The 26,373-nt window shown below is 43.8% G+C and overlaps 1 long non-coding RNA gene across 1 annotated transcript; it reads right to left on the reverse strand.

The window, feature by feature from the left end:
- Nucleotides 1–19: 19 nt before the first annotated feature.
- Nucleotides 20–26,373, reverse strand: LOC141964857 (uncharacterized). Its single transcript, XR_012634400.1, has 4 exons — nt 26,255–26,373; nt 6,641–6,906; nt 4,141–4,231; nt 20–632 (listed from the first exon to the last, which is right to left on the reverse strand). It is a non-coding gene; the product is annotated as an uncharacterized LOC141964857 (long non-coding RNA).

A 26,373-nucleotide genomic window follows, 5' to 3' on the forward strand; every position in this document is an offset into this window, starting at 1 on the left:
ATAATTTGTGGAAGTCAGTGGGAGTAAATAGGGAAGAAATAATGTGCACTCTCCTATAATTCATGTGTTGGTGACCCTGCTGCAGATGCAGGGCCCTGCTGTGTGGGAATGGCTTTTTGCAAGGAGAAAAGCACTCTGGAAAGTGCCAGGGCACTTAATGTGTGGTGAGCAGCTCCTCTGCAGGGTCTGGCATACAGCAGAGCTCTCCTTGGAGTGTCAGTTCCCACCCAGATTCACAGCTACAAGTTGTGGGAGAGATGTTTGACAATAAATGTTATTCTAGCTGACATACGCTTAGGATTTGAAGCACACAAAATTATTAGTTGGTAAATGCAACAACTGGAAATCGTTAGAAAAAGGTAGCTAAATTAATGAGATAGGCTCTTCTTATCCCAGGGACCTGTACCCTGTTCACAATTAATCCTCTTTACTCACCAGTCATTAGACTGTGTCTGAATTCTGTGCCCAGCTTGGGGCTCCCAGTACAAGAAAGACATTGGAAAAATGGTAGGGGAGGCCCCCAAGATGGTGAAGCTGGAGCACTGGTCCTGTGAGGAGAGGTTGGGTGAGCTGGGCTTGTCCAGCCTGGAGCAGAGATGGCTTTGGGGCGACCTACCAGCAGCCCTCAGTGCCTGTGGAGAGGTCCAAGAGGAGATGGAATCAGGTCTCTAAATTGGGGCTGGGTGAAAAGATAAAGATGGTGGACATAAGTTGAAACACAAGTGTTTCAGCCTGGATGTAAGGAGACACTTTTCCCCTCATGAGGATAGGCAGAAGCACAGGTTGTCCACAGAGGTGGTGCCGTCTCCGTCCTTGGAGGTTTTCAAGTCCCAACTGGATGAAGCCCTGAGTGGCCCAATCTGACCTCACAGCTGAGTCTGCTGTGAGCAGAAGTTTCCACCAGAGACCTCCTGTGCTTCTTGCCAGCCTGCATTTAGCATTAAATCATTAATCATTAGCCTGATTCCAAGTTTTGTTTGATTTTGGCCTATTTTGTATCATAAATGTTGCTCTGGCTTAAGTTAATTAACTCCAAAGAATGTATATAGATTGGTTCAAATCATCGCATACATTGAGAGGACTTAACCTAAACCATAAGGGAAATTTAGGATGATGTGAATGGATGTAAATAAATCTGCATTCAGGTTTTTCCATGCATTTTCCTGAGCGGATTAACGTAATACCATTAAATTGTCACAACTTTTCACATATAAAGAATTCCTTACAGAAAAGTCTGAGCCACCAAAACCCCCCACGTTGTTGGTTCCCAGGGGCCAACCCTCCTGGTGATGGATAAATGCTACATTCACCTTGTTCAGCATCTCCACTGCTCAGGGCTGTGGGGGTTTGCTGGGAGGGGAGGATCCCCTATCTCTCCCTTTTCACGTTTTTCCTTCTGCCTCTTGGTTCTCAGCTTCTCATAGTAGTCCCTGACTAACTTCTCCCAGGGTGTTTAGCTGACAGTTTGGACAGAACTGCTAATAGGTTTGCTAATTAGACAGTGAAGAATCCATTCTGGGGATCAACTTGTTAGAGCTGAACTGCTTGTAAGGTAGAAATCCCAATTCTGTTGAATTAATGGGTTTAATTATTTTCTTCAAATTTTTCTTACTCCTTCTGTCCCATTACTTTTTTTCCTCAAATGGCAAGAAACTTCTTGTGATAGATTGCACCTGGTATGAGGAGTCTTTCAGAATTAACATCAGCAGTTCTACAGAGTTGCAGAACTGCTGCAGACATGGTCAAAGATTTATTTTGTTTAATTCTCAGCAGAAGAAGCAACAGTTGCTTGAATGTTCCAGCAACTATTTTATGGTAAACTATGAGATATTTTGGAAGGATTTTTCTTGTGGTTTCTTTTTTACACGATTGCATATTTTAAAATCCTGTATTATTTTTAATCAAGTTACACCTATAGAAATTTCTAAATCCCTGTCTTTGTTGCACTGTTTTTCCCTTTTACTAGCACTTTTTACCAAGTGTTTTACCTAACAGTAAAGTGTTTTACCGCCTTGCTATTAGTTACTGCTGCTTATTGGAAGCAGAGTCCAATGTGTTCGTATCAAAGCCTTTGACTTAATGCTATTGAAAATCAGAGCCCCTATTACATGTAAGATAAGGAAGAAAGGGCGGATGCAGGGAAACACTCACCTGCTTCACTGAGGAAAGTGCAGTCCTAAATCTCTGAGTGTAAGGAAAGTAGTTTGCAACTTGCAAAGCAGCATGTGAATTTACTTTCCCTATTCTGTAGTTAACCTTCTGTCCAGTCATGATAATATTTTGAAGGTTGAAATGTATTTTCTGATTGCCATATTATCTCATTAGAATGGTGTTAAGAAATTGCATTATCCTATCTATACCATCTTTTAGGCAAAAAATGAACTGTGCTTCATTAGGGAAGCAGGATAGTGTTTGTGGTGCTTGTTATAAAACCAGAAAAAGTAATTTTGAGACAAAACAATGTCGTTGTCAGTTTCAGTTTCTCTAAAAGATGAGATATGCTGCCAGTGCCTAGGTAGTTACATGTTGGGACTGCATTGCCATAGTATCGAGTTACAAAAAGGTCTTTGAGCACATGTAACTGTGGTACCCTTGCAGATACAAAGGACAGGAGCCCTCCATGAGAAGAGGAGCCGGGCAGATCTGAACCTAGCAATTAGTGTAAGTGTCAATAGGAAAAAGAAATGGTCTTTCGCTTTCAACAGCCTCCCAGGCCCAAAGGGAATGTTTCACAAATTAATTCAGATCTAGCTAGAGTAAACAAGTGTAAATTAATACGTTTACTCTAGCTGCTTGCTCATCTGCTGCCATTCCCCCAAGCTCCAGTCATGCTGGCAGGGCAGCTCTCTGCTTGCCCTGCACCTTCCATTTTGTGTGAGTGTGCACGTGTGCAAATCAGTCAAAGTGAGTGGAAAGACAAAAACTGACCCCAGGAGAAAACTCACATTTGATTTGTTAAGGCTTTGTACCAAGCTAACAGCCAAGGATTTCTTTCCCTTCTTTTCTGTGAATTCAGAAAGAGAAAGGAATTCCTCCCTTCAGTGTGTTTTTCAGAGTTAAGTGGCAATGCAGCTTAGAGCACATCGCTTAGAGAGAGTTACCCATAGACTAGTATTTCTTAGAGTTCATTTTTCAGTTAGAACTTTCTTCTCCCCTCTGAGTTTTTTCTTTTATTGTACGACTTTAATTTGGAAGGGTCATTTGGCCATTGCATACAAGCTAATATTCATATATGAGTAATGATAAATACTGATTTTTATAATAAGGAATAGCAGAGTGACAGGAGCTGAAATCTGGTGTATTTGTTTGAATGTGTGCGTTTAATCATACAAAAGCAATATTCAAATGGCAATATTTAACTGCATATCTTAATACTCATGAAGGCTTAAATATTACTTCCAGCATGTGCTGGGAGCAGACCAGTAGCAAAGGTTGATTCCTCACTGCTATGTCCGTACAACGTTATCTGTTGGGAAGAGTGATTACCTGCATCCTCCCCTGCTGCATGTGATGCCATAAGGCCCAGAGCCGTGGCTACACAGACCTCTTGCTTCTTTTATAAATATGACCTAAGGAGGTCAGAAAAGAAACTCACGATTTAAATAGCAAATGCTGTCATATCGATAGTTTCATGAGAATTGGGGAAAAAAAAGATGGTAGAGTGCGCTTCTGAGGCAAAACAGGGCAACCTTGAATGTTTGACTCCCAGAATTTGCTATGAAGCTCCAGTTTGCACATGCTGATACGGGGTTGTGAAATGCTCCGAGGATGGTTTCAGCTGGCTCCAACTGCAAACCAGCTGCAAGTGAAGTCATGAACAAATGCAACTGGACTAGCAGTTTTTTGTATACAGCTCATCAAAATTTGGTCCTGTGTCCTCCTGGCTGTGTGGAAAAGCCTGCACAACTCCTCTGGGAGCAGAGCGAGTTTCAAGGAGAGCTGTTGGTAAGGGCACTGTTTCCACTAAATGCAGTGAACTTTTTCAATACATCAAACCACTTTGTTTTCTAGTTAGCTAGGGTTGCACATTCCTCAGCATTTCCCCTTCTCTCTCTGATGATACTTGTTCCTTCAGAGAGGACAGATTGCCCTTCACTAAACACTGAAATGGAGAGATGCTTGGAATAAAATGGCACTTACCATGCATGAGATTTCTTCTTGAATCTGAGCGTGGAATGGAGATTTTAACATGTGGCTTTGTAGACTTCTTCCAGCTACTTGTATTTCAGACCTGTATTTGCAAGAAGTAGAGAAGTATAAGATGCAGAATCATCCAGAAACTTGTTTTCGGTTATGAGTAAAATTTAGTCTTAACGTGGAAAGGTCAAATACTTGCATGTGAATATAGGAGAGCTTTGTGCAGAAACTGAACTTACTTTTTTAAAAGGTTCTATAAAATAGAGGTGTAAATTTGCCCTAAATTGGATGTATGAGCTGTTTAGCTTAAGCCTAGATGATGGCTACTGTTACAGTATTAACATACTGTCCAAGGCCCCCATAAGGGTCCAACACCTCTGTGTTGGCACAACAACTGGAGATGTTTTCCAACAGAAAACATTTAAAAACCCCTCTAATTTAAAACGTTGTGGAAATCTTCCTTTGCGTTCCTGAGTTGTTTAAATTTTAGCATCAGGTCTTGCCCTAATTTTTCCAATATTGTAACAGTACATACTTTCCATATGAAGTGGCGGTTGCTGGCTCTTGGTTGGCTTTAACAGATAATACTCCTAAGGAATACAATGGAGGCATTTTTTTGCAGCCCAGTGAGCAAGTGATGAAGCTGGAAAATCCTTGCTGTCACTGATATTACTGAAAGAAATGAGGTTGTCATTTAGCCAGGAGTTTCCAGGAACTGCCTTGACATAACTGGGTTTTCTGAAAGAGTAATCTTTTTTTTTTGGTGTTTTCTTTTCTTTGTCTTTCCCAATAATCATTTATACATAAATTAAAACGGGCACTACCAGGGGAAATGGTTTACCATTGCCTTGTGCTTCCCTCCATCAGCTGCCTCAGTGAACACCTTGGCAGTTTCCATGCAGCACAGATGAGTTCGTAATGTGTGCGTTGCTCCTGCACGCAGCAGCAGCACTTGTATAGCAAAGCTACCAGTCAGCTTTGCTCCCAGCTGTGTAGCTGTGGGGCTTGTTTTTTCTTTTTAAGAAATTTCTTAAAACTTAATGGGGTGCAATCTGTCTACTGAGCTCTTAATACTAATATAGAAAGTATTTCTGTGCAGTTAAAAACAAATTATTGGAATTACTGCTATAACACAAAGGCGGCAGCATACCAAGAAGTGCAGAGCTTTCCACATTCCAGAGCACCTTACAACCACAAAAGCAGATTTTCTGATATTACTCAGCTGTGTCATTTCAAACCCATGCAGTAATGGAAAGATGTAATTGTGCCATTTCAAACATATGGGGTAGTGGGAATAGTGAATTGTGTAACCAAGCAATTTAACCAAATGGGCAGTGCCTGTGTCTGATCTGTATCGTACAGAAGCTTATGGAGTAGCATGAAGTCACATTGGGTAATTCTGTAAACCAGAAATGTTTCTTGCATTTGCTTTTGGTTTTCCTTTTTTAGGAAGAAATGTTAATTACAAACATCATCTCCCCCATCGAGATCTGTATCAGTGCATAGTAAGTGGTGATTACAGAAGTCTGATCAATTTTTAAAGTCTGAATATTACTTCAGTTGCTGAAAGAGACATCATACTTCTCTAGTCTGTTGTTTACAAAACAAAAGCTATTAAAAATAAGGATACAACTGCAGAGAAAAATGTAAAATACAAATTTTCTAACAAGATGCCGGTATTATTTATATTACTACAAATTAAAAACATATTTGATTAAGTAATAACCTGGTTTATGTTTTAATCTGATTTTAGTATCTGAATAGTTTATTATAAGGAAAACCATTAGATAGGGATTAATACAATCATATTTAATCATCAGTAAAAGTGAGGTACGTGTTTGTTAGTATTGCCCCAGTACACTCTGTGAACAGTGCTTACTGTGTTTGCATATAGTTTTCAAGTCCCTTATAAAAATTACAGTCCAGACTCCTCTGCAGAGTGCTACCTCGGGAGAGCACTGACCTACCAGCTCACCACACTTACTGCCATAAAACTTGCTGTGACAACTGTCCAGGCAGTGGTTGCTGACTGTAGCCTCAGGTAATTACTGCCATGTCCACCCTATTATCAATCCTGTCCCCATGCATATGCAGAGCAAAAGAAAGTGTAATTTCCAGCTGCCACCTCTCCTGTAACCTGCAGATAAGTTTCTTGAATGTCAGCAAAAGGACTTTCCTCTGACACGCAGCTCCTGGCTGGTCAGGTCAGTAAACAGGTGATGTGGGTCACCTTGCCCACAGTCCCAGGTTTTGTTCCATTTCTTAGGCCAGATCAGTCTGTGTCAGTACCTTGCCTGGCTTGCTTCCCTGTTTCTGTAGCAAATGAGTTTGGGTTGTAACGTTTAACTAGGCCAGTCTGCCCAGCTCATAGGAAGCCCAGCCACAGCCTCTTGCATAGCTAGAAACAGATGTTAACAGCTCATCTTCATTCACCTGTCTTCCAGGCTAACAAGCTTGGACTATTCACCTGTAAAACAATTTTTTTCCTTCCACAATAGTTTACCTGCAAAAGCTAAGGGAGGTCCATCTGCCCTAGTGCTGTGCTGGTCCAGGCTCTCTGTTCCGTGATCCCTGCTGCAGCTTTTCTGTTTTTCCTAATGCAGGTCACTGCCAGCTGCCACCCATCCGATGGCATTACTTCAGGGTGAAGAAAGCTTGAGAACTTGCTGCGAGACAAATATTTGACTTAGCGGCAGCATGTGTCTCTTTTGCCTAGACATGTGTAGTTGTAGGACCTTCTTCAGGTGGTCATATCAAAGGCTCAGAAACCTATATTAAAAGGCAGAGGTGATCACCACTGGGTGTTAGAGCCTGCAAGAACAGCTTTAATGTGACTGTGGTCATGATTTATGAGTAAGATGACATAAAAAACAGAGATTATTTGAAAGCTGCCTAATTAAGGCGGTGTTGAGAGACTTCTATACCAATACACGATTACCTTGTTTATAGCAGGAAAGCACAAAGACCAGAACTGGATAAAGCTCAGCTTCCAGGGGAAGACTGGTTTATTTAGCATTAAGTCTGTAGCTGTCTCTTACTTATGATAACACTCAGGGAACTTATTTTCAATGGTGGCACTTGAACTACGTTACTACGGTTGTTTTTCATAACTCCTCCTTTTTGGGTATGTTTCCTCAAGAAATTTCTCTGAGGAAAGCACACCTTGTATTTTCCAGCCCTTTTTTAATATATGATTGTTTGCATGATTTCTAAGCTCATGTAACCATATGGTTACATGTTGCACTTTGTTAGATTTTTTCTTTTTCCTTTTTTTTAAACCTTCCCTTGAATTGTCCTTTCACCATTTACCTTCCACCTTAGTTACCACATTAGTCTCTTCTGATGACCCTTTTCTTTATTATTGATGTTTCTCAGCTGCTCAGAGGATAATATTTAATTTCAAAGCTACACATGGGGATTAATTGCTACTCAGATGTTGTACCAACCTCCCACTCCAGCCTCTACAGGCAAACAGAATTTGTGACAACTACTGATTGGTTTTTTTGCTCAGTAGATGGGATTCAAATGTGAACCTCTGGCCATCTGGACCCTGCTTGATCATGGTTGATGTCTCAGGGGCCTGTTTTAGTCATTCCCCTGCAGCACATTGCAGTTCCCCAGGCAAAGCCGAGCTGCCCATTGGCAGCGACTCCTCTGACTCATGTTCCTCCGAGGAAAGCACCATGTGCTGCTGGCAGTGGGGAGCCAAACGCAGCCTTTTCCTAATCCTCTCCATTGACACTGATGTTTGGCTTCCTGATTTAATCTCATTATATGTTCCAAGATGAAGCTGCTCCCCGTTTTATGGCTAACTCAGTATTTATCTGTAGACATGGTACCTGCTGAGATCATTGGTGACCAACTGCTCTGTGAGCCTTAATCAAAGTTATTGGCAGAAGGCCTTTTTATACCACAGGGTTTTTGTATTTGGACCTAGAATGCACAGGGTGGTAGAAGCAGGACCCTGGTGGCAAGCATGGTCCCTGTATTGGGGGACATTATGTCCCACTTTTAGGCTCCCAGGGCAGCTCTTCCACACCTCCAGGCTCCTGTTAGTTGCCTTTCCAACTCCTTATGTCATGCCTGAGCATCAGAGACCCCGCCGCAGGCGGCACGTGTGGGGATGTACTCAGATGCTACATGCTGCCCTCGCTTTAATCACTCTTACCAGTGCAGCTTCTCTGAGCCCCTCTTCCCTCCAGCTCTCACTTCATATTCTTTCTTTATATTCTTCAGCCATGAGAAACATTTTTGCTGGTTTCCAGGCCTGTTCAGCAAATACTGACTGGCCTTCCAAACATGGTTTTCTCAGGGAGTCCTTACTTTTTTCATTAATTGAACTATTATTTTCACATGGCTTTTGTGGTGTATGCTACAATTTCCCCTGAAGAAAAATATTTTAGTAAATCTGTGATACCTATTCCTCTTTTTTATTCCTTTTGTAGGGAAACTATTTAATTCTTAATACATGCTTCTACTCCTGAGAGTCTTTTTCTCAGTCTGGATATGAAACCACCTACAGTCACACAAAATCCATTCTTGGTTAAAATCCTCATCTCGCATACCTGGGAAAACCACAGTAGCTGGGTGGAGAAAGTATAATCTCCACAACTAAATTGCAAGCTGTCTTAATTAAGGCAGATTTATTAGGGAGAATTTTATGACTACATTTTCACCTTTGGGAATAATCTAATAGGCAGCACGGCAGATAGCATGGGCCTGCATAACACCCTGAGCACAGCCCGGGACGAAGGGAGGCTGCACTGGGTCAGCCTCAGGTCCATCTCAGCATCTCCCTTCACTGCCCAGGAAGATGGGCAACCATCCTGGCCTACCCTCATTGTTTCTTTACACCATTTGTTCATACACGATGTGCTTTCTCCTAACAGCCCTTTTTTTGCATTTGTGGCCTTCTACAGTTCTTGCCCTACTACCCCACCTTTTTTTTTTTTTTTTAATCCATGCCTGTTTGGGGTCCCTTACAGTCTCCCTAACTTTTCAGCTGCCCACTCACTGCTCAACAGCATCTTTGCACTGATGTTTTTCCCTCTGGTGCAGCAGCTCTCTGTGGAGGCCAGCAGCTGTCTGGGTCATCACCCAGCAGAGGGAAATGCTGTGGTGGCATGACACCTCAGCAGAGGTTGTTTACTCAAGCCATAGTCTCAGCCCTGAGCATGGCAAATTAGAAGAGCCTGACTGGGGACTGAACCCCGTCACCCTAAGAGCAATAAACCAGACATATTTATCACCTGCTGCTCAACTTCCACATCTCCTTCTTCTAATGCCCATGATTTTGGCTGACAGTTGTTTTAACTGTTCTCCTGGTCATGCGCTTTGTTACTTTTTGTGGGCATGGAAACTGTCTTCACATACTTATCTACACTCTTGGACTTGCTGCTTATGAAATAGATTAAAAAATATTTTTCAAGCTTTTACAAGATTGTACAAAGTTCATTCTAGATGAAAAATACAAGCATCAAGAGAGTTTGATCCACAGCTTATAGTTTTAAAAGTCTTCTGAAGTGTAAGTTAAGCAACTGAAAAAACTATTTAGAGCAGCTGCAAAGGTCTTTGAGTTCTTTTAAGGAAGGTTAGATACACATCTCTTGGAGATGATGCAGATATAGTTAGTACAAATCAGAAATCCTTCATCCCTGTAAGCATGCAAATTAAAACCAATTAAAATCTACAACATTGCATAATACTTAGTATAAGCATACACCCAGTGCTCATGGAACAAACAATTAGTTTATCTAACAAAGAGACCAAGAGGAAGACCAAGAAAAAGGTGGGGTGACACTTGATCACAATAGGTAAAGGCTAGATCTGAGAAGGTGATTTCCAAAGAGATATTTCGGGAACATTTCAGGTGATTGTAGAAAAAAAATACTCACTGTAAACCACAGGACAAATATTCAGGGAAGCAATCCAAGATAGCATGGTGGTGGGCTTTGCAGAAAGGTGTAAGCAAACATGGTAAAGTTATGCAAGCAACACAGTAAAATCATTCCCAGAAAGGTATGAATAAGGCAGGGCTGCTGAGACATCACCATTGCACAAACTAATGAAGAAATCACCAAGAGTGGATATTCATACCTTTTAGAAAGGGGAAGTCATGAAGGAAATGGGAATGTAGGCCAGTAACACTAGTCATAAGGGAGCAAAAGGTGCAGGGAGCGGTGGAAGGTGCACTTGGATACAGACCAAACTGTACAGTCCATCCCAACATAAGCACTGGTGTGTTGAAATAACCAGGGATCTTGGCAGGAGGGAATGGAGTCAACACTGAGGCTGTGACAGATGAGGGAACAGAAGAGGGAAACAGCTCCAGAGCAGGACATGGCTGTACAACTAGAAGGAAAAGGCCACCGAAACATCAGAAGAGATCTCCAAAAACAGGCAGAGTGCAAAGAGATACTGATTGGCAGGTTTTACTGTGCTTTCCTGATTTTGTGGAAGCTCACTTCAGTGCTTCCTTAGGGATACAACAGGAGCTGGTATTGAAAGAAGCCTTGGTGACAGTAGCTGTCAGTAGATTCACATCAGTTTAAAGGCAGAAGGGAGGAAGACAGAGCCGGTCACCCCAACAGTCAGGCGGGGAACTGGGGATGATTGTGCTCATTCCTTGCAGGAAGCATCTGCTTCAGGATGCAGCATCTTACAGGGAAAGCAATAAATCATGCAGACACTCAAATGACAACAATGCCATTAAAAAAAAAAAAAAAAAAAGTGATTGCATTTTTCCAAGAATTGGCAAAACTTTAGGCCACTGTTTGAAGTCAAGTGCTAATGGCAGCCAAGGAGTTCCTGTGCTTGTCATTTTTGTGAGAAAAAATTGGCATTTTGGGGCTGGAAGAGGTATTTCCATGGAAGATCTGAATGCTGTTCCTTGGTCACTGCAGGTAACACAGTATAAATAGCAGTCATATTTAAATTAGTAACAACACTCTCCATTGCCCTGCAAACGTCGTTTTTGCCAGCTTGGATATACAGCCTCTCATCTTCAAGGTCTTCCTCTAAGGCACAGAGCAAAATGTTGCCATGCAGCAGCAGGAGTCCATAAAGAACAGGCAGATGCCTTGTTTGCAGGAGCTGGGATCTGCACCACTAACTCCTCCACGGATGATGGCAGATGAAGATGTGGCTCAGCCACCCGTGTTGAACAGACACTGGTACATAGAACCATTCTTTGAACCTTTCTTGGGTGGCAAACTGCAAATGTGTCTGATCCTCTGTGTGTGATGGGTCCATGGGTGTTATTCCACAGAGTGAGGATGGCTGCAGCAGGCAGAAGACTGGGTAAATTAGAGATATAAATTTGAAAAAGCCCCACAGATTTAAAGAATTGATTTAAAGACAAATAAAGAGAGTATGCTGCGAGATAAAAGTACATAATGGGCTACAGCTGGAGAGATTATAGAGGTGATATGTAAAGAATGTCCTGAATTAATCACTTCCTTTGTGTAAGTATGTATGTTTTGCGAATCATTATCACTTAGCAACCTACACTGTCCTATTTTTTACAGATTTAAACTGTTTCCTGGGGGAATTATCTCTGTTTGGCTCAGCAAAATTAAAACAGTATCTCATTTAAAATTGTCTATAAGTAGATGGAAATAGTTGGCTCCAGATGTGTTATGAATTGCGCTTAGAGAATTAACATGGTTTAGATCATAGAAAGTGGGGCATACTTGGTGTTCAACACTTTCTTATAGAGCAGTAATCCATATTTAGCTTTATGGATCTTATCAAATGCTTGTTCAAGCCAAGTGATGACTCTTGCCAAGCATACTTAATGCTGCATTTCAGGCAACAAACTGTAAACCAGGAAGGGACTTGGAGGGATTGATGGTTCCCGCTCTGCACTGAGGCAGCCCTCGCCTGCCAGGGAGCCCTGCCAGACCCCTGCCTGCAAGCACTCCTGATGTATGGAAACATCACGGGGACTTTTATCTAAGGACTCCTGAAAAATCTCTCTGGACAGAGATTCTTTAGCCTCTCCCCATGCTCCACGCCTTGTACATCTTGGAAATGTTCCCTAGTAGCGAGTCAAAATGCTCTTTGTTGAAGAAGGAAAACTGATTTTTTCATGTCTTTGTCTCTGCAGATAATATAAAATGATCATTTCCTTAAGAAGGCTTTATACATTAGATGATTGTTTCTATATTTGTTCCTAATATTCTTTTTTTGGATGAAATGCACCATGTTACCAAGCTTCTCCCTTTCATACCCTTGGTCTGTGTTTCTCCTGACTCTTGTGCTCCTTGAATGCTCCTCACTTTGTCCAGGTCTGCAAGTGCCATGTCCAGACCAAGACCCACCACTCCCATTAATTCATTCAAAGATCTTAGCATATATTAAATCACACCAAATTGATTCTCACTTCTGTGTTAGAGGCGTGAAGATAACTCTTCTTCTCCTAATCCTTCTCAGATCAATTTGCTGCCGTGCCAGAGTGACCCACACCGGGTTTGGTGGTGAGCCCAGCCGGACTCCAGCGTGTGCAGACCTCCCACCTGGGCTGCCTGCACCTATTGCCCTTGCTCTTGCACACTGTTATTTTCAGTCCTGTCTAGATGAGCAGAGAGCAAATAGGTAGAGGGCAGAAAGTGGATGATAAGTGACTTTGTTCTCCTCCTCCCTGAAGTCTGCTGCCCGGCACTCGTGGCCGACATGGAGGGAAGCCTGGGCTGGGCTGTGTGTCACAGTCCGCTCCTGCTCTGCCCCATGCCAAGTCAGGAGCTGCATGCTCCTCACCGGCTGCAAGCTAATGCCAAAGCCTTGGCCTCATGCTTGTGGGGAAAAAAATCTTCCCTTGCTGTGCATATTCACTCCTGTTGCACAAACACGGCCCCGTTTGGAGCAATGATCCCTTCCAATTTTTCTGTCGGATGAACCCTGCACTCCTCCATGTCACCACTGTCAGCAGACGCCTGCTGCCACCCTGCTGCATGGCTCAAGCAACAGCCTTGCCATGAAGAATTTCAACATTAAAAATGGGTCCAAAAGAGTGAAGAAAACCAGCGTTGTCTCATGACATTGTAGTACCTGATGGAGAGCTGACATAGTACGGGTCTGTGGTGTAGGCAGTTACAAACCCAGAGAAAGCTACCATTACTGTCCTGATTAATAGCAAGGAAAGCTTAAACATGCTATTGTCATTTTACTGACAGCTGTGTTAATGCCAGAGGCACAGAGCTGAAGGTAGAGGTGAACTGAGGAATTAAGCATTAGATCGCTTTTAAGTGTTAAAACCCCCATATCTATGGCCATAGCATCCCACTCAGAGCTCCTTTTAATGCCTGATGCTCTCCCCTGGTGCCTGTCCATGCTCCAGCTGTGTGTGGGGCAGGATGGGTCCTGCCCAGGCTGTGCTAGAGGAGCCATGTGATCAGAAGTTGGGTGCACACACCTTGGCACCGCTCCGGTACTGCCTGCTCAGGGGCACCAGTCCATCAGGAGCCTGGCATAGAAATCATGTGGGTTTTTATTGTAAAGAACAATTTTTATTAGTTGTTATTGGGGGGGGGGTTATTAGTTCTTTTAATTAGAACAGCTGGCAACTTTAAGATTACTTTTTGTTTCTTCTGTCTCCAGTTCACAGAATTATAAATTTACTGTGAGAGCTGTTTTTGATTTGACATCTTCCAATTGCCTGTGTTGTTTGCAGAGATTTTTACATACTCTGAAGTGACACAAGTAGCCCTGGCTTTTCAAAGAGGGCATTTATCATCAGCCAACACTTGTAAAATCCTGCAAACCCATGAACAGCATTGCATTCTGTGCCTTGGCCATTGCAAAAAATTTTGAGATGGTTCTGTATGAGGGTGCGATGCAAGAAGTGCCAGTTCTCATGCTGCAGCTGTGCTTTCCAGTTCTTTCCTATGCCAAACCTAAGCCCTTCCCATGTCTGAAGGGGGAGACCCTCACTCAGCATCTCCGAGGGAGGAAAGGCTTTTCTCACCCTGCCCTCCGCTCCAGCAAAAAGTGGCCCTTCTCTCCTGTGCACTGGCGCTGTGGGGACCTGATGAGGAGGCACGTAGCGAAGCCGCCCTGGTGCTAACTAGACCAGTCTGGGGCCATTAGTCATCCTCTCTTCCTGTGCCTCATTGCCTGTGCCCTGAACAGACGTGTTTGACTGCCTTTACGTAAACCCCTCTGAAGGGCTGGCTGGTGCCGGCAGGGTGGCCACTGCACCCACTGCCCACCACCACATGGCACACTGGAGCCCATCAGGGACCATGCACTTTGAGAAACTTTGAAGCCCACCAAGGAAAGGCAGAGACACCCATGAGTTAGGTACAGGAGAGCCTGTTGCAATGGTGCCAGAAAGCCCATCTGGAGCAAAAGCCCAGGTCCTGGCTGGTAGGGCTGGCCGTCTCCTCCTGCCCTCCCAGCTGGGGCCACACCATTGGGATAGAGGGTCACCAGCAGTTCTTGTGTCAGAAAAGGTTGGTGGGTGGCTCAGCCCCCTCCTGGTCTCCTAACCCACAGGCTCTGCCCCATCTCAAGCCAGCAGTCTGGATTTTTTTTTAACAACCATGAGGGATTCGGTCCCCTGTGGAGCCGGCAAGCAAGTTCTTATCTTGACTTAACCTACAGGTAGAACAACTCTGGTCATACTGCCAGCATATTTCAGGGGTTTATGTCCACACCCCTGTGGTGTACGCGCTCCAGTATCCCTCAGGTAGTCTTTCATCATCGGTTAAACTTCAAGCCTCTGCAATCAGATATGGTTATCTGAGCAACAGGGAGAAATATTTACCAACATTAAATTTAGAGGGAAAAATGGGTACGAAAGAAAAAAGGGAGGAGAAAATAAATGAAAATGGAAACTCAATGTTCTTTGAAATATGCACTGATGTTTGTAAGAAAATTGATTGGTTTCTCTTTTGCACATTGGCAGTTCAGTAGGTGAAGCTTTATCTCATGCAAATATTCTTTGCCTTCTGGTTTGCATGGTAATTTGATTTTTAAGATATTTGTTTCTTTCCTCTCCCACAATTTAGCTCCTGCTAATGCTGAGAGAGGTTGTTGGTGAGGACCTTAAGAGAACTTGGACTCTAATAAGCCAGAGATGTTGAAAGTCCAGTTCCAAATAACATTTCTACATTTTTACTGTTCTTCAGCAAACATCTAATAATTCTTCCCCAGAATTTCCTCTTACGGGATGTTGTCTGGGCTATGATGCCCAGGGGGTGGCTGAGATCTGGGTACAGATTGCTGAGCAGAGGTGTTACCACACACTGAGATACCCCTGTGTGCAGGTGACCAACCCCAAATACCATTCACCTGCAGAAGCAGCCCGTTAGGACAAGGAACACCCCTTCCTCAGGACCCTTTAGTCCTTGTATGAGAAAACAAGACTCTGTCTACTCCTGTGGCCATGACTTTGGGCAGAGCAGCTCAATTAACTTACGTTCTTCTACCAAACTCTTTGGGGACGGCTGATGACATCATCTATCCACTTGCTGTCCTGGTGGGAACTAGGGGAGACAATGTTATAAAAACAGCTTAGAAGACCATCACCATCTATTGCCATCTCTGTATGAGCATTTCCTCTGCTGTGAGGAAAGCTGGTCCTGGGGGCTGGCAGATGCTTTGTGCTTGCCTTTCCCCCTGGCTGGTCTCCTCCATACCCTGCTACATCACTTCTCCACACCTGGTTTTCAGGGCGTGTTGTGTTGTACCTGGCAGTCGGGTGGGATAAACCCCACTGTGGTGTCCTGCAACCACACAGCTCAGGGTAGGACAAACAGTGACAGAATTCATAGTCACTTTTTTCTTGTAGCTAGCAAACAAAGAAAGATTGACAAATCCTGAATAGTCTTGTGGAGAAGATGACCTTAGGAGACAGGTTTGTGGGTCACAGGCCCGTCTCCTGGTCCTGTGCTGACAGACACTTAGGTTGCCTTCTCCATGCTCCGGTGTTCCTCACCTCTAAAATGGAAATTTCTGCTTCCCTGATGGCAGATTTGGCTGGTTAATCACCATGGGCTTCTTCAAACACTGGAAATGGAAAGTTTCAGCAAAACTCAGTGTTGTTGCTGCTGGTACTGTCCACAGCCCTGTGGGATTCAAATGGGATTTCTGCTCTCTGCAAAAGTTGCTCATCTGGCTCTTCTGGATGCACCCTGACTTGTGACTGCCATCTCAGCACTTAATGAAGGGGTTAATGGACATCCCCTCCTCCTCCTCCCTGCTCAGCGCAGTGGTAATGGCAGCCTGGACCATTCAGGGAGGGAGAGCATGAATGGATCTCATCAGGGATCTCCTTTACAACACTAAAATACATTCCTGAAATCATGCTGTTGCCTTGTGAATACCTGATGTGGCATGGGTTATGGATACATCTTCGTGGACATGGAAAGTGTTAAAAAAAGTACCTATTTATTGTGTTGCAAAGGACATGCATTGCAAACTTGGGAAAGTATGTTAGGCAGCATGAATTTTGCCCTTAAGCAATAAGTAATATGTGAATTACTACTTAAAATTAGTATCCCATGCTTGTTAGGATTTGTTTTTTCATTAAGTTCCTTTGCTACCTCCACAGCCTGTGTACATCTGACATGTATTATTATCCTTTCAATTACTGCACATTTTCTACCAGGCCTGCAGGGATCAGGGTCCTCTCTATTAGTTTTTTACCCTGGGAGATTGCAATCTGCTGGACAAGGGCTGTTGATGAGAACTGTGAGCTCTCCAGAGCAGTCTGAAAGCAAGTAGGTACATGTGCAGCTGCACCACCAGCCCCCAGCCAGCCACTGACAAGGTGAAAGCGTTACCCTGACTTTGCAAAGGAAGAAGAGGTCAAATCAAGGTGAAACTTAAGTAGATCATGTAAAGTTCTCCTTCTTAAGATTCCTGCCTCATGCCAGAGGGTCCCCAAAGAAAAAGCCCAGGGAACACTAGTTCTCTGGGTTTAGGCTGGGAAACTGAGCAGAGAAGCCGAGCAGATGTGTGATTTCCCAAAACCATTTGGATGACCTTCTACACATTCACAACAGGGTTGATGGACGGGAGGTGATGTGTGTCATGACAAGGCCATGAAGTCATGCACGATGCAAGATGGTCTGATTTCCTCTCCTCCATGAGCTTTACTATATGCTGATGAGATAGACTTGGAGGCCCAGCGCTCAGCACAGAGATGGCCTGAGAGTCCTCAGGGATGGGGGAAATTCTGACAGTTCAGAGTCTGGGCTTTGTTTGGATTGTATCCACTTTAGAAAGGCTGTTTTCAGGACAAATATTTGTAAAAATTAGAAGAAAAAGAAAATAGAATAAGATCCTTAAGGGAACAGCAGAAGTGGAAAGGTAGGTCTTGGACACCATTTGACAGAGCAAGACTCCAATTAGCAAATCAGCAAGATGAGAAAATACTTTCTACCCCTGCTCAGCTTGTGGCATGTCCCAGAAGTCACACAGGCTTTGGAGACACCAATTTCAGTCTTGTCACTGACCCAGCAATTGCCTCTGTAAGCCATGGCTCTGTGTCCCAGGAGAAGGCAGGTCTGTCCTGGAGGTGAGACCCTCAAGATGTCACAGCAGCCCGGGTGTCAGGCAGCTGGATAAGGCTGGTCCTGGGAGAGTGTGGGCCGTGCGGAGAAACCTCACAGAAGCACCTGGACAAACTGAAGCCCTCTGGACATCTCAGTGTGCCTCACAACTCTGTGCCTCACAACTCACCTTCCCGCTTACATTTGGGGTGTGGATTTTATGCATGGGACTCACCTCATAAAGACAGGGAAAAAGCAATTATTTACTTCTGCCTTGTTCTCTTGTTTTTGATATACAATTTTGTTTAAAAGGTAGGCAGTGACTTCTGTTGTCTTACTGGTGCAGTTATTTTATTGTTGAAGAATGGGCAGAGTTGTAATGAAGTACCAGGTAAAGGAGGAGTCCCTGATGCTCCAGGGCCTGGTGATGAAAAACATACTAGAATAGAGAAAACCCCTCTGTTCACATAAAATATAGAAAAATTTAACAAAAAATCTAAGGTTTCCCTTTTAAACATTCAGAATTTACTAGAGTGCCTTGAACCAAGAAAAATCCATCCATGGGAAGGGAGTGCCAATAATAACAGGCCTGCACTCACATCCAGTGGTAAAAGAGAAAGAAGCAGCAGTTTCCTCTGAGGGAAGGGGGATTCTGGCAGTGAAACAGAAATGTTTACGACTCTGAAGAGTTAAAAGGCTTCTTAGGCACCCTGGCTTCCATCGCATATCCTGAGCACCTCGGGCTAATGCATCAGCCCTGTGGCACAGGAAAACAGCCCATCAAAGAGCTTGATTTCTGTAGCTACACCTTCTGCAGGGAGACCGAGGAAACACCAGACATGGAGGTGGGTAAGCGTGGACAGACTCTGTCCTCCAAAATTCCCAGTGAGGATTATTTACATGCCCTTCTGTGCAGGAGACTACTGCTTTCTCAAGAGCCAAAGCCTTCACCTGTTCTAGTTGAAAACTGTTACAAGATTTGCTTTGTTAAATTTAAGGCAAGTCACACAAAAAGTCATCCTTTGCACACTAATCAACCCTCCTGTTCTCATTTCTGCATTTGAATTATTTTGTTATACTTGCATTTAAAACCCTTCTGTAATGTGGCTTTGGGCTTGACACCAAATATGAATACTCATCCTGCTCTAATAACATCTGTGTTCTATGAGCACTCCTCCTGCAAACATGCCATATAATCTACACACACATCGATCCTAAATTAAAAGACAGCATCAAATCTGAGTCACTTGTTCTATACATTATTAAGTGTCCATTTTGGTTAAGCTGGCGATAGCTGCCAATCCCACTTCATACCCACCCTTCCCTTTTTTTAGTCTTTCTCTCCTCTTGGCAGATGACCTCATAGATGACCAGAGCATAGGTTAACATCTCTTTGTGTCTGCCTCTCACCTGGCTTTCATATGGATTTTGTCTCATGTCTTATGTCAGGGATGCTCTGGTGACCCCATTCAGTTGGTGGTCCCCCTTCTCAGCCATCTCTCCTGTCCCAGCTGAGATGAGTGGCCAAAAAATCCTGTATGGAGAGCTGAACTCAATAGTCCAAAACAAATTTCCTGTCTCTGCTTTCACTGGCTGGAGAAAAAGTCTACAGCAAAGCAAATCTGGTTTCATGGCTCAGAGGCAAATCTTTACTCCCCTGCAGCCATGGGAGATCCCGAACATGATGGAAGGAAAACAGTTTTGCTATATGGGGTGAGGGAAGGAAAAGTACATGCAGTTTCTAAAGGGCAACCTCACTTCTTTGCTCTATGCATCAAGGCAGGAAGACCCTATGCTGGGAGGACACCCAGGAGGCTGGAGGTTTGCAATCATAGGAGATTGTGGTCAGGCCCTGTTATCTCCAACCATGCCAACTGCTGGGTCCCAAAATCGCAGAGATGTTAGCCAGTGCATACTACAAAGGGCATGACTGGCAGCACAAAGTAAGCAGGAACCCATTCATTGCTGGGCTGAATGTTGGGATAAATGGGAATAGTCCTTCCTTGGAAGACAAGCCGGTTTGCTGGATGACAAAGAGATTCTCCTGCGACCTAAACATGTCTAGCACAGACTCAATGGGGACCTTTAAATGTCATGAGACAACAAGGCTTCCCACAACCTGAGTCAGCTCTGTAATCCCCACATTAGAGAAGAGAGGAGAGAGAGAGGAGAGAGGAGAGAGAGAGAGGAGAGAGGAGAAGAGAGAGGAGAGAGGAGAGGAGAGGAGAGGAGAGGAGAGGAGAGGAGAGGAGAGGAGAGGAGAGGAGAGGAGAGGAGAGGAGAGGAGAGGAGAGAGGAGAGAGGAGAGAGGAGAGAGGAGAGAGGAGAGAGGAGAGAGGAGAGAGGAGAGAGGAGAGAGGAGAGAGGAGAGGAGAGGAGAGGAGAGGAGAGGAGAGGAGAGGAGAGGAGAGGAGAGGAGAGGAGAGGAGAGGAGAGGAGAGGAGAGCTGGGCACTGGGACAGGGGAGCATATAGGCATGTGGTTAGTTAGGAGCAGCTGTGGCATGGGGTAGTTTTTGATGGGGTGGACTGTCCCCAGGTATAATCCTGACTGTGGTGTCTGATGGCAGACACTGCCTAAGCAGAGACCATCCCATCCTACTGAGCAGGCAATAGATGAGAATCACTTACTGGCCACTAATAGAAAATCAATAGTGTTGACCAAATGAAAACTCTTAGATAATACTAATGGGCTCAGTGGACAGGCCAGAAATATGCTAATAGTCACTGGCTGATCTCAGCACCCTCTTTCTGACAGTAGCCCACATGCTTCAGGGGATGGAGGACACCCCATGGGATTTCTCTAATGACCTCCTACAGGGCGAGGGATATATTTATTACTTCTTCAGGTACGATCTCATACAGTCCATGAAGTATGACTTGTACCTGACCAAGTTAAAGAGAGTCTGTGATTTTAACTGGAACTATTCTGACAAGACTGACTCTGCTACCCTGGCCCATCTACCTGGGCATCCTGGCACCAGAGGAGAGATTGACTCTCAGTGACTTTGATAGATAGAGACTGAGGATCATCACAGAGGGATGAGAGTCAGGAAGATTGCCCCCTCCCTTTCTCTTCCTGCAGGGCCTGGCAGCCCAACTTAGTCATTCTCTCCTGAGAGGAAGATGGGAGGTCTGTCAAGACCTTCAGTAGTCACCCCATCCGCATACCTTAAGTCTTTCTAAAGTTAGGCAAGTGTCGGGGCTGGGCACAACAGTGCTGGGGCTGGGCACAACAGTGCTTGAGCTGGAAAATGCTGCTAGCTTTCTGCTTAGTGCTTACCTATGCCACAGAGTCCAGTTTACTCAGCTTGAATAAGGAGTGTTTTCTTAAGGTATTTTGCTTTTGAGATGCTTCTGTGAGCACATGCTGGGAATGGCTCCTGTTCAAATCCAGTAGCTGACATAGCAAAATCTTTCACTCAGTTGTTGCAAATCATTAATTCAAAGTCATGATCCATTTGGAATAACTCATGGAAACCCATTATTATTTTGCCACTGCTTGTCGAGCTGCTTAGTTAATCAAAATGCTTGTGAGAACAGGCAAAAATTCTTTCTCTTGGCCTAAAAGGTGTAAAGAGCAGTGACATGTTCCAAGTGAGAAGCAGCAAGATGTGTGGGAGGACAGAAGGAGGACTTGGGAAGAGCCATGAGGCACCCTGGAGCCTCAGTCACATGGACCTCATCATGGTTAAACCCAACACTTTCTTGAAAAGGCTCTTACCTGCTCTCTCATTTCATTGGTAAGGTGCGAGGGAGGCAAGAGAAGAATGTAATGTGATGATTTTTTGTTTTTTTTAATAGCTAGTAAGGCTATTTCCATGTTTTGGAAACCCAGCACTCCTTAAGACAGAGACAACACAGGAGGCCTGACCCAGCTGTCTGGGGAGAGCTGGGAAGCTCCAGGAGAGCCTGCTCCTTTTTCATCCTGGAAGTCTGGGAATGGGCAATTAATGGGGAATGTTTCCTTTAAGTCATCAAGAAAAATGTGAATTACTGCTGAGGTTTCCATTCTGCACCAGTAGGGAGCCATTTTGCTACTCTGGCCAAAGATGTTAAGGAATATATGGCAAATGAGGACAGTGGTGACTTTGTGCATTTCTATCACATGGGCTTGAGACTGATGACATTTACTGATGTAGGGTTTGATTCTGCACACAGGTAAGTAGGTCAATACCTGCTAATGCAAATCACCTCTTTGAATGATTTTGTGGATGTATGTGAACATCCATGTCAGACCCTCATAGCCCCAGGGGCGTCAGGAAAAATGCCTACCTGGAGCTCTGAAGATTGACATCAGTTGTGATATTTCCAATAGGAGGCTAAATAAGGACATTTCTTAGATACGATCATTCACAACGTGAAAATGTCAGTGTAATAGATTATATTTGAAGCTATTTTCTTATGACCAATTATACATCTGAAAGCGAATATGTAGCTGAAGTTACCAACTGGTGGGGAAAAGTCAAAGGACCATAAATATACTCTAACCATAATCATCCTTTTTGCCAACAGAAAGCACAGTCTTTCACAGCTGAAACGCATATAACAGTATAAAATATATATGAAAGCAGTGACACTGTGTAATTATGAAGTTTCTATACAAAGTCATGGAATAAGAGAGCAAAGTACTTGAAGGAGCTAAACCATTCAGGAACTTTGCTGCTAATTCATTGCGCCTCTTTCTTTGCATTTCGTAAGCTCCTGCCCACATTGTATCTCTAAGGCTAAATTCTGCAGACCCTTACCAGCTCACATTTAAGACTTAATTTATAGAGCATCTGTCCTGCAGATTATGGTTCATTGTTCTTTAGACAGCTGCATAAAACACTGTAAACATTTAATAACAAAAATTTGGCAGTAGAAAAAAAACAAGGCAAACCTTCAGAGGAAGATCAGTTTTTTGTGGTATGCCTGGATGCTGTGAAACTGAAGTAGCTGAATTAGAGGGTTATACATATTTACTCTGAGTCAGTAAGGAAAGTAGGCAGTTTGTGCATTTATAAACTCTGTATTTATATATTCTTTCCCAAATTCATGTCTCTGACTGGCTGTCAAATAGGAGCAGATACAAATGGTTAAACTCCATTGCCCAAACTCTGCTGTTAGTTATATCCAGCCACATTCTTCAAGATGTAGACTGCACGTGGCTTCTTGAATTTTGCCTTTGGGGTGTTGTGTGTGTGTTAGGAATGTGAGATCAAGCTAATTTAACTTTCTGTGACCTACACAGAACCCCCTGACCTAACCCCTGAAATGTTGCTTCCATGAGATGCCCCCAACAAAGCTCATCGTGCTCCTTGGAAGCTGGCCTTCTTTCAGAAGAGCCTAATAATACTTTCCAAATTAGGGGTATTCAACCATCCCTGCCCAGAGTCAGAGAAGATAATTATCAGCATGATTTAACTGGAAAATTTCCAACTCTTGAACATACTGTGATGACATTTGCAGATGGCATTGTTAGTATGCATGGGAGGGATGGGTCTTTTTCTTAATATGTATATCTAAGGTAACGTGTATAGCATTTGCCTTTTCAGATCGCTGTACTTATGTTAGCTAAAGGTTGGCACATTAGTAGGTGTCCTGTGTTTAAAAAAATCATCTGCCATGGACATTACTAAGGAAAGACAGAAGGATGCTATGGTGGAAGGGGAAGTAGTTGGTGAAAAAAGTTGCTGCCGCTGCTTAGCATGAAGGAAATTCCCATTGCTCTGGAGACATGGGGTGAAGCCATGCACCCACCCAGTGATCCTGACTCCCATCAGACCAATCCAGAGAAACATCTTGTCCTTCACCAGAATCCTGTAAACTGAAATGGAGAGGAAGGAAAACTACAGAATGAAGAGAAAGGAAAAGTCTCTTTGTGGGGGAAAAAACCATCAGCTACTTCCCAGTATGTAACCAATACTGCCTTTCATAACTGCGTCATGGAGGATACCTCTTAACGCACTGTGGAGAAAAACAGCAACCCATTCCCCTGTCCATGCTCCAGGTACTGCATCTGCACACTGTGGAAGGTGACACAACCATTCCAGGTGACGTGGTGACCTCTCTGAGCTACACACCACCCATGTGAAAGGGAAGAACCCTGTCACCATGTGTGCTGTGTTTGTGTGTGTGGTGGGGGCTTTTGGTAGTGGGGGACAGGACTACAGAAGTGGTCCACCATGCTACACCATGGTGCTACACCATGCAGTAGGCAACAGTTCCTTCATGGCTCGCAAATGCATTGAAATGGTTACATCTGATTTTTTGTTTGTTTCTCAGTTTGAGATAAAAATCTTAGAATCATCACAGAATCATAGAATGGTTTGGGTTGGAAGGAACCTTAAAGATCGTCTAGTTCCAACCCCCTGCCATGGGCAGGGACACCTTCCACTAGACCAGGTTGCTCAAAGCCCCGTCCAACCTGGCCTTGAACACTGCCAGGGAGGGGGCAGCCACAGCTTCTCTGGGCAACCTGTGCCAGTGTCCCACCACCTCATTTGCATAAATAATTTGGTAGGGTTTTTTTATCTCTGTCCTCTTTATTAGAGCATATTGACACCCGGATACTTACATCAATGATACCAGTTAAAACCAGATAACCCCGCAGTGCAGTGACTTGCATAGATTTAGCTTCACTTGTAATTTCTGAAGGAAGTACAGAGAGCTTGGTATCAGTGTATTCCCAAACTGCAGAAGTCTCTGAAGTGGAGGGTGGGGCTGAAAAAGGGAACAACTTTAGGCATCATTAACATTTTAGAAAAGGACAAAATACTTCACACCAAATAAAGGTAAAATGCCATGAATGGTTTTTTTATGTTAACCACCCATGCAGCTATTGTTCTTGACACAGGGGTGCTTTGCAGATACTAATAGAAAGGCTGGTTGTACATCGAAGGGCAGTTGTCCCCATTTCTCTTTCTTAATATCTGCTCCACACTATGAAAAGCCTAGAACAACCATATTTTGCATATCAGCTCAGTGAATGGAACCACTATCAGAAAGACACCTTACAAAATGGAAGATGTCAAGAAGAGTCTGACACTTGCTAATTCTGGAGCTAATTTTAATATTATTTTAATCACCATCAAGGAGAATGGAACAAAGAAGAGCCTGTGGGCCAGTCCTGCTCTTATTTTATGAGAGGTTTGGCACCAGCTTTCATGAGAACAGGGCTGCGTTCATATACTAGTAATACAGGGGGACTGCCGGTATCTGTATCATCTGTAAAGTCAGATGGCCTTTGTAAATTGAAGCAAATGAGCTGAAGCCAACAATAGGAAGACCTGTAAACATTAATTCAAAGTGCGTTGCTTAAATAGGGGAGAGAATGGAGTTAGAGCAGTGGGAATATGACTGCGTTGCATTAACCAGGGTATACAGAAACAGTGTATCTTGCCCTGCCTACCACGACAGGTCTCCCTTAGAGAATTGTACCCAGGTTCAGGAGCCTGAGATTAATTTGTACCTGAAGGAAACAAACAGATTTTGGAGAAAAGAAAATTTGCTGATGTTTAAAAAGCCAAAAGCCCCAGCTCTCCCAAAGCATCTTTCAAGGTTCTTAGGTATTTGAAATCAATGGAGTCTGGCATCTGAAAACCAAAAGGGTCTGAACAAAATTGCCCTAGGAATCCAATGTCTTTTACATGCATGTAAAGCAACATAGAAGCAGGTTAATTCACTGCAAGTGAAATTGAAGACCATCAGCCATGCAGTGTAGGATGAGTAAAGGTCCCCTAAAGACTGGAGGGGAAGAGAGAGGTTTCTTTATAGACAATAAAATCCTCTCTTCAAGAAAACTTTGACACATTAGTGAAAAGAGAGAGCCAGAGGAAGGAGGGGCAACACACCCTGAATCTGTTCCCAGGAATACAGGAGCCAGCTGTCTTTCAGTTGGCCACTGAGTGATGGGGATTACACTGGAGAGACAAGCAATTCTTTCTGGACTTTCTTCCAAGGTACTTGACAACATAAGAAAAAGAGAAAATGGATAAATACAGGGAGCTAGGACAGGCCAGAAAGTACAACAAGGCCAACAAGGCCTGGTCAACGCCAAGCCAGGAGGGATACATGCTCGCACAAGATGTTGTGCAGACTGGAGAGACAGCACAGGTAGAGCTGACTTCACCTGTATGCACTGCAGTGGCCAAGGGGAAGCCTGGGCTCATGCTGATTGTTAATTTAAATGCACACTTACAACTTGACACACCTACTTCAAAAAACAGTAATTCTCTGCTTGCAGAAGCATGTGCCTACTCCTAGCGTTGACATCAGATGGATAGTGGAGCAGAACAGCAGAGAAAAGAGGACAAGATACACCTATATCTCATGTTTCTGCAGAATGGAGACAGGCAAATACAGAGGGATACATGAAAGAGATCTGGGGACGTGTTTTGCTGATTAAGGATACCAATTAAACTCTGACTAGAGTGAAAAGAGTAGGTGTATTTTATTAGTGATAAGCAAATAACATAACACAGTAATACAGAAAACATGCAGTAAGAAAAAGCAGAATAATGCACCCAAAGCAACAAATAGGAAAATACAGGGTAATGCATCAAATCATTACTACATGAGAGAGAGAATAGTGATTAAGAAAGATCCATCACCACTTGCATACGTTACCATCATCCAGACCTGCAGTCACTGGGGAGCCCCTGTTACAGTGAGGATTTGCAGAGCCTGTCCCGGCAAGTGGGAAATCCTACGCGGTGCGTCCACCCATAGGTGAGGCTTCCAAAGTCGCTGTGAGCGGG

The sequence above is a fragment of the Athene noctua genome, chromosome 1 (genome assembly GCF_965140245.1).
Source record: "Athene noctua chromosome 1, bAthNoc1.hap1.1, whole genome shotgun sequence".
In the NCBI taxonomy this organism is placed as follows: Eukaryota; Metazoa; Chordata; class Aves; order Strigiformes; family Strigidae; genus Athene; species Athene noctua.